This window comes from Euprymna scolopes, chromosome 31, assembly GCF_053919585.1.
Source record: "Euprymna scolopes isolate OS-2025 chromosome 31, ASM5391958v1, whole genome shotgun sequence".
Taxonomy (NCBI): domain Eukaryota; kingdom Metazoa; phylum Mollusca; class Cephalopoda; order Sepiida; family Sepiolidae; genus Euprymna; species Euprymna scolopes.
The window spans coordinates 92,824,095-92,833,590 of record NC_136512.1 but is presented as its reverse complement, the minus strand read 5'-3'; the positions used below and the strand labels follow the sequence as shown (position 1 = coordinate 92,833,590).

The window sequence follows — 9,496 nt, the reverse complement described above, 5'->3', positions numbered from 1 at the left end:
CATAATATTTATTTAAAAAATGTTTTATTCGTACCAACATTTACACAAAACATTGTTGGTACAAGCCGCCGTAGGGAAAGGATGCAGCATGGAATTTGCACGAAATCATGCTATGCTAACCACCAAAGAAAGCGTTAAATTTAAAATAAAGAAAAGGGGGAAACTTTATTATTTAAATAAATGCATAACAAATAGTATTAATAACACGAGGCGTGACTTGAACACGTGGCACAAAATTTTCGCCCATTGTAATATTTCCAACATTTTGAAAATGCCGACTGTTGTTGAGGGAATGTCCATTATTGAGAAAAACAATATACCACCGTGTGAAACTTGTACTTGGAAAAATGCAAAATTTGCGATCAAGAAAACCAGACGAAAGGGCCAGGTTTCCATTACAACTAGTGCATTGTGACTTGGCTGGGAAAATAGAACCTGTTAGTATGAATGGTTACAAGTATGCCATAACATTTACTGACGATTATTCAGGCTATGTGATGGCATATTTCCTCAATAACAGAAGCAACACAGTCGAGGCTACAAAACAATTCTTGGCCGATAGTGCTCCTTATGGAAGGGTTAAGAGATTAAGAAGTGATAACGGTTCTGAATTCACATCAAGAGAATTCAAATCACTTCTTGTTCAACATAAAATCCGACATGAGACCTCAGCCCTTTACTCACCGCCCAAAATGGAATCGCAGAACGAGGATGGAGAACGTTATTTGAAATGTCGAGATGCATGCTACTAGAGTCTCATGTAACTCATGAGCTGTGGCCATGCTTTTCTGTGTGCTACTACTGCTAGTGCTACTTATATTCAAAATAGGTGCTATAATCATCGAATAAAACTGACACCTTATGAGGCACTAAAGGGTAGAAAACCAAATGCTAAAAATATGTTACACCTATGTGCAAAATAAAACAAAATTAGATCCTCGGCAGAAAAAGGAATTTTTGTAGGATACGACAAATATAGTCCAGCCTATTTTGTATATTTCAATGATAAGAAATCTGTAAAAAAAAATACGGTTAGTGACTTTTACAAATGAATTTAATGATGCAAGGGAGACCACTCAGGATAACACGATGCAAGGGAGACCACTAAGGACTTTTACAAATAAGTTTAGCGATGAAAGGGAGACCACTCAGGATATTGCAAACCAAAATAGATATATTAATCCAACTTTGGTTCCTTCAATAAATCCTGACCATTTCAGTGAACACATGGTCGATCAGAATAAAACAAACAAACTTCTCCCTGACTCCTACGAGGAAGATATAGATAATAGCAATAGTCAAGCAAGCTAACAGACAAGTGACAGAACAAATGACAGTTTCAAAAACAGAAATCCAAGGTACCCACTGAGACAGAGAAAACCACCCACTTATTTAAATGATTACATCACCAGCAATAACTTAAGTGATGAAGATGAAGAATGTATAAATTCTTGTGAAAATAAAACTATCCCTGGATCATATCATGAAGCCATAAATTCACCGGAGGCTGATAAATGGAAATTGGCAATGGAGAAGAAGATGAATTCCTTAAAGGAAAACAACACTTTCACTCTGACAACCCTCCCTGAAAACAAAAATTTAGTTGGGGGAAAATGGGTGTATAATATAAAAAAAGATGACAAAAATAACGAAGAATACAAAGCTAGATATGTTGCCAAGGGGTACAGTCAGATAAAAGACATAGACTACCATGAAACATATGCACCCACCACAAAAATGACCACTATCCAAATTCTAATGCAATTTGCTGTGTAGTATGATTTGATAATTTACCAGATGGATGTCAAATCAGCATACTTAAACGCGAAAATAGACTGTGATATTTTCACCCAACAACCCGAAGGATTCATTGCTCCAGGCAATGATGGGCTTGTTTGGAAATTAAACAAATCACTCTATGGCCTAAAACAGAGCGGTAAAAATTGGAACGATCTACTGAGTAAAGAACTTCTACAAGAAAAATTTAATAAAAGCATTATCGACCCATGCATATTTGAAAAGCTTGATAAAAATAAAAGAATTATTATTCTTGTATGGGTTTATGATATCTTGATTGTTGCAAAGAACTTAGAAACAGTAACGGAAATCAAGACCGTACTCAAACAAAAGTTTGACATGAAAGATTTAGGTCAAATCTCAAGATTTCTTGGTGTGGACTAGTCAAACCAAATGAAATAGAAATGAATCAACAGACATATTCTGAGAAAGTATTAGAAAATTTTAATATGCTAGATTGCAAACCCAGACTAACACCCTGTGAACAGAAATTAACTTTCTCTAAGGAAGCAAAATCCTTTGATTCCACAAGGTACAGAGAGGCTATAGGAAGCCTGGTTTACTTATCTACTTGCACCAGACCCGATATTTCATGACTCGTAAATAAATTATCACAGTACAACCAAACCCTCACAATTGAACACTGGAATGCAGTGAAGCATGTATTCAGGTATCTGAAAGGGACTTTAAATTTTTGTTTATCTTTCAGGAAATGTGAAGGCGGCCTGAAGTTAACAGGATTTACCGATGCTGATTGGGGAAGCTCTGAAGACAGAAAAAGTATGTTGGGGTATTGTTTTTCCCTAAATGAAGAAGGACCTGTTATTGCCTGGAAAAATAAAAAGCAGTCTACTGTAACTGTAGCTCTATTTACATGTGAGGCTAAATGTACGGCAATGACACCAGCCATACAGGAAGCACAATATCTACTGCAATTAATAAACGATATGAACAATACAAAAGAATGTAAGCAAGCAACAATATATTCTGACAACCACAGCGCAATCTGCATTGCAAACACTATATCACTAATCAGCGGGTAAAACAAAACACATAGGCATAAAATATCACTACATACGGGTCAAAATAAACAATGGTACAATCGAACTGAATTAGTGCCTACCGACAAAAATATGGCAGACTGCTTCACAAAACCCCCGGTTAGAACCCGCATGGACTGTGTAAAATTAAAATTATCAGGATGTAAAGTTTAAGCAGGAGCAGGGCAGGGGTGTTAAGAGAGTAAGCTTAGCATCCTGAGTTATGCCCCTTTGGTGTGACAACTCCCCCCCCCTTAAGGAGTCATGTTTCTTTCTTTTTGCCGGTGTTAAAGACGTTGATAACGTATCTCCGCGTGTGGACCTTCCTCCTTTTACTGACCGGCACATACATTTAACATGTCTACTTTAACATTTTTTTATTAGAGAGGGAGCATCTAAGAGGAATAACTCATACTATGACAGTGGGAGTAATCATAATCATGGGTAAGTAACTCGTGTTTACTTGATATGTACAACAGGATTGAGACTTGGTGCGTATTGCATGTCTATTAGGAAGGCTAATTAGCAGATTTAAGACTAAAATTCAAAGGAACGCTCATCGTAAGTTTAAATAATACTGTTTTCTAACAATAAATTGCAAGTTTCCTGATGTAATCATGCGGCTATAATTTACTTTCTTGGTCCAAATTTATTTTTGTCATTTGTCTGACTTCGCCGTTTGTGCAATTTTTGCCTCTTATTCGACAAATCCAAATAATGAAATGTTCAGTCTTAAAATAAATAAACCAGATTTTTATATCTTCATATATCTCATTTTTAAATGAATTGGACACAGAAAAAAAGAGAAATTTACTAAGGAATCGGAACAATCTTTAAGCATTGTTAAATATAAGCTAAACTTGATAGGAAGACAATTCGGCACCCTTAACTAATGAACGGATATTTTTAAACAGGGAACAAAATAATGATTTCACTGTGTTCGGTTATCTAAATTTATTGTTCTTTAGCACTTAATATTTAATTAATTTCACATTTAAATTGTGTCCAGATAAAGAACACAATTTAACTTTGATTATTTTATTTTTTCATATATTTTATTTCTTAATAAATTGGACACACAAAACAAAAGTTGTATCAATTTTTTAAAGAAATCCTAACAAACAAAACAAATTTCCTGTTTTAAACACAATAGAAAAAAACGAATTTATTTATTTTTAATTTATAGAATGAAAGGTAAGTGAGACTTTTTTTTCTTTTTACACATTTAAAAAATTCCACGTAATAACTTTTAAATAATCTTAAATATAAAATAAGTTTAATTTTATTGCATTCTAAATAAAAAAAAAAAGTACTAGTGCACTTATTGATCCGTGCTGAAATAATAACGTTATTATTTAAAAAGCCATTCTTAACATAGGGAGACGAGGATGTTTTGTACCTATTCTATACTTTAACCGGTAAGACTGTAGTTTAGGTGGAAAAGTAATCTCGAACCCTTTATCACATAAAAGGAACTAATTTCCCTAATCACCAGTACCTTACTATGCCAATAATATATAAACAATAATATAGGTATTTCAGAAGTCGTTTTTGAAAACAACTTAGAAAGAAAAAGAAAAGAAACTTGTATTTCTATTGCTTTTAATTAAAATAAAAAAAGTTTTTCATAGGTTACAATTATGAAACGTTCTATTCATATTTAGATGTTTTATATGTTCCGTGTTGTTGTTCTTTTTTAATTGTACACAATGAATGCCTTTTTTATGATAAACAGTATATAAATAGAAATAATAAATTATCAGGCTTTTTTAAGTCTAAGTTTAAACAATATTTCTTTTTTAATTTTTAATTCAAAATTGAATCACGTGAGTAGTTATAAACGATACAAATTAATATTAAACACGCGTATAATCTCTTGCAATCTAGTATTTCTCTATTCCAAATTTAGATTTATTAATTATAAAACATTCGGTACTTATGTATTTTTGGTACAGTAGTACTAAAAACGGGTGTTTAAGATATCGTGAAACGTTCTGTTTAAAATTAAATAGTTTTACATTACAAAATGTTGTTTAAAATAAAGAAGTAAAAAATGAGAGAAAAAAGATGTCGTGAAAAAAGATCGTGAAACGTTTTAAAATAAATAAGTAAAAAGTTGTTTTTTTTTAAGTTGTTTTCAAAAACAACTTCTGAAATACCTATATTATTGTTTATATATTATTTGCGTTTGTAACAATTATGTGCTTCCACCTAATAATTTAATTTAAAAAAGGTGCTTATCGTGAAACGTTCTGTTTAAAAAAGATATCGTAAAAAAAAAGTTCGTGAAACGTTTTAAAATAAATAAGTAAAAAGTTTTTTTTTAAGTTGTTTTCAAAAACAACTCCTGAAATACCTATATTATTGTTTATATATTATTGGCATAGTAACGTACCGGTGATTAGGGAAATTAAAAATACACAAGTACCGAACGTTTCATAATTGATAAATTTAAATTTGAAATAGAGAAATAATAAATTGCAAGAGATTATGCGCATTTAATATTAATTTATAACTACTCATGTGATTTAATTTTGAATTAAAATTTTTTAAAAATATTGTTTAAGCTTGGAGGTACCTAGTGTACAATTAAAAGAAAACAACACGGAACATATAAAACATTTAAATATGAATAGAACGTTTCATAATTGTAACATATGAAAACCTTTTTTATTTTAATTAAAAGCAATATAAATAGAAGTTTCTTTTCTTTTTCTTTCTAAGTTGTTTTCAAAAACAACTTCTGAAATACCTATATTATTGTTTATATATTATTGGCATAGTAACGTACCGGTGATTAGGGAAATTAGTTCCTTTTATGTGATAAAGGGTTCGAGATTATTTTTCCACCTAAACTACAGTCTTGCCCTTTAACCTTATAATTAAATAAAAAAAAACATATAAAACTTTAATTAAACTCGGAAATACGATTTAAGAAATAGCGTGGATCAGTAAGTGCACTAGCACCGAAATAATAATGTTATTATTTAGAAAGCCATTCTTAACATGGGACGGATGTTTTGTACCTATGCTGTACTTTAACCTTACAATTTAATAAAAACAGATATTAAACTTGAAAATACTATTAAAATAGCGTGGATCAATAAATACACTCGCACCAAAAAATATAGATTCCGCCATGCTTCATAACAAACCGATAATATAACCTAAAATATATTTTTTGATCTGACATTTTGATTTTTGTCAAAAATTTACATATTATAATTCAATAACTTGAGTGTTATTTCTTCCGCCTGTCACATCAATAATTTCCTGGGTAAGGTTAATACTTTTTTCCAAACTTCCAACTTCTGTATACGTAACGCACCTTCTCTCAACTCCCAACAAACTTCTGCTAATTCAACTTATTTCTTCGAAATCCAACTTAAAAAATGAACGACCCTCTAAAAAATCAACCCTCTTTTATCTCCAACCAGGAGCATCTCATTTGCATATCGGGTGGTCACATTGCAGGCATATAAAGAGATAAGGCAGCCATTTTTGTTTCTTTCTTCTTCATTCATTTCATTCCACGACTGACCCGTTGAATTATGCACATGTGCTAATTAGGTAAGTCGCACGTTTCCCTACACTCCCCCCTGATCTCATGATCACACACAGGGCAGGGGTGCAGTCATCTTTGTCGGGTACTTCTTTGAAGAATTGGGGGAAGCACTTCCTCATTGCCACCGTTATTGCCACCAGTCTGTTCCATTATCCCCTGTTGTGGTTTCCTATGTGGTGTTTCACAATTAGGGCAAGGGGGCAGTATCTGTCTTTGTCGGGTACTCCTTCGAATAATCGGAGGCATCACTTCCTCGGTTCCATCTTCCTCAGTATGTTTCATCATTCCCTCTCGTGGTGCTATAGGTGGTGTTTCACAATCATGGCGGGTGGGCAGTATTCGTCTTTCTCGGGTACTTTGATGAGGAACTGGTGGTATTACTTCCTCATGTCCATCGTCCTCATCACTATTGCCACTAGTATGTTTCATCATTCCCTCATCTGGTTCTGTAGGTAGTGTTTCTATGCTCACCGTAGGGGCAGTAGGCGATCAGGATCATCCCTGAACTGTATGTGATCTTCCTCATTATCTTCAGAATCAGAAGAGGTATAACAGGGGTGGATATCTTTTACATGACGTGGTACACCATTAATCAACATGGTCTGAGGACTTATGATTTTGTCTATTTTTCCTCTGCAAAATTTTACAGTGCACCCAGCATTTGGGGGTTTTACCCAAACACGATCTCCCACTTGATATGGTGTATTGACAACGCTAACTACTGATGGTATGACATCAATTCCTTTTATATGCTGTTCATAGCTATAAATCCCATTAGCTGGTGCAGTTTCTGGTGTTGCATCATCCTTTGGTGTCACATTATACCAGTACACAGCTTCTGGAATAGAACACTGTGTCCTGGCCGCAATTCTTTTAATGGTGCGGTGACACCGCTCCACTATACCATTACCTTCTGGAAAATATGCACATCGGTAACACATTCTAATCCCCCATTCCTGCGTAAATTTCTTAAATTCTTGACATTGAAATGTAGTGGCGTTATCAGTCAGAATTTCCAGCAGGGCACCACGTTAAAAAAAGACAGCTCTCAACTGTCGTATAATGCTAGATGCATCCTGTCGTGTCAACAGGCGCCATATTGTGAAACGTGTCGGACCACAATCTGTCATGGTCCAAAAATGCCTGCCCTCATAATGCGTTACATCCATTCCTACTCGATACCAGTTGTCCTCCACCTCAAGCTTCCCTTTTTGCCATTGGGATGGTGCCGGATCAATTCACTGACACTCTACACACGAGCATATCACTGCCTTGATTGATGCTCTTGTAGTTGAGGGACACACTCTTCGGAGAAAATATGTTGTCCTCCGAATTCCGGGATGTCCACTCTGCTGATGTATTATACGGATCTGGTCAGGTGTTAATTGATCTGTTACGGCCGCGCATATCTGTTGTGGAGGATCAGATCCCTGCCTCATTACATCAATCCACCTCTTTGGTACTCTAGTCAAGCTATCAGCTAAATTCTGCCTCGACGAAACTTAGGTAATGTCCACCTGCAAGCTGTATTCGTCAAATATACGCTTTATTATTGCCAGTCTCCTTCGTACTAACATCTCACTTGCAGCTCTAGTCTTAACTCGAGCCTTTCCAGTCAAGGTGTCGGTCAACCAGTGGTAAACACACAATGAGTCAGTGTGGAGATGCACAACCTTAGTCTCCCATTGCAATGCAAGATTAAGCCCTTTTAACGTGGCATCGAGTTCTGCCAAATTTATATGCTGGGCATCATTTTTCGGATGAAGCCAGCATGCATCTTCCACAACAGCACCCAACTGTTCCAACACGACACCTGTAGCCAGTGAACTTGCGTCAACCCATGCATTCAGTTCGTTTCCAGATACTTGCCACTCACCCTGGGCAGGGTCGTTTCTATGTACTCTGGACAACATTTCAGCCATCATTTGCTGGAGAGAATCATCATCCACCATGTCATCCCATCCTTTGGTTACTGCAGTTACTCGTCTTTTTAACACTTCTGTTGCCGATCGGAGCCATCCACAGACAGGTAGATGTCCTACTAATTTACCACAAATAGAAAACACAATGCGTCCTGTCAATACACTGGGTAACTCTGGAATTGCGCTCCCTCGCTTCCATCGCAAAGTATTGCCCTTCTCATAGACCTCTAGGCCTAACACGGGCACCCCGTTCTTTAGGCGCCTAGGGTCTTTGCTTATTAACCCAAACGATTCCAGTTTTGCTCGAACCACATCTGCAGACATTACATCCTCATTAACGTAGATGTCGTCAATGTAAGTTGAAGCAGCTTTTGCTGTGGTCTCATCCTGCATCAAAACAGTTTTAATAATAGTTGTCATTATTAAGGGTGCTACGTTTAGGCCAAAACCTAAACATGTCAAACAATATCATTTTCCCTTGATTATCACTGTCTGAAATAGCCATAATGACTCCTGGACACGTATCTGCAGGTAGTCTCTCTTTAAATCCAGCAGTGCTACATTACTCCCTTTCTGACGCCACTCTCTTACTTTAGCAGCGCACAAATCTGCATTTCAAGTGAAAGCATCAACATGTTGATTCAATTCTCAGTAATCCATTACGGGCCGAATTTTGTCTTTAGTAAATTGTTCAACAGCCATGAGCGGAATTAATCCTTTGGGTGGTCCCAGACGTTCCTGTGAGTATGGTATTAACCATCCATTATCAATCCACATCTGAAGTTCTTCTTCATATGCGGCCCTATTCTTTGTGGAAACTGCATACTCTGGAATGGTGTTGCACAGCCGATCTGGTGCCTGGTTCATAGTCCATTTCCACTTTTCAGTCCACGCCTTTTCGTTGTCGTCAAACATAGCACAGAAGTCCTTTTCTTCAATAGACATGGCTGCACAGACTTCTTTTCCTTCTCTAAGCATTACACCTCCAGTCGCTGTGATTATGACGCCTCCTAGTGCTTGTATTGCATCAATTCTAATCAACATGTCATAGCCAAGGGTTTTTTCTTGCATCACCAGAACATCAACTTTGGCTGTGTCACCCTTCTCAGTACAGATTGTGATTGTCCCTTCACCACAACATGCTTGGGATAAACCATTGATCGTCATAATAC

At 35.9% G+C, this 9,496-nt stretch overlaps 1 long non-coding RNA gene across 3 annotated transcripts in view; it reads left to right on the top strand.

Annotated features, from left to right (window-relative positions):
* The first annotated feature begins 3,132 nt into the window (after positions 1–3,132).
* Positions 3,133–9,496, top strand: part of LOC145255864 (uncharacterized) — a 33,283-nt gene continuing 26,919 nt past the window's right edge. For 2 of the 3 annotated variants that reach the window (XR_013863916.1, XR_013863914.1), the window contains exon 1: positions 3,290–3,398. This is a non-coding gene — a long non-coding RNA (uncharacterized LOC145255864). The other variant, XR_013863915.1, reaches the window with a different exon arrangement.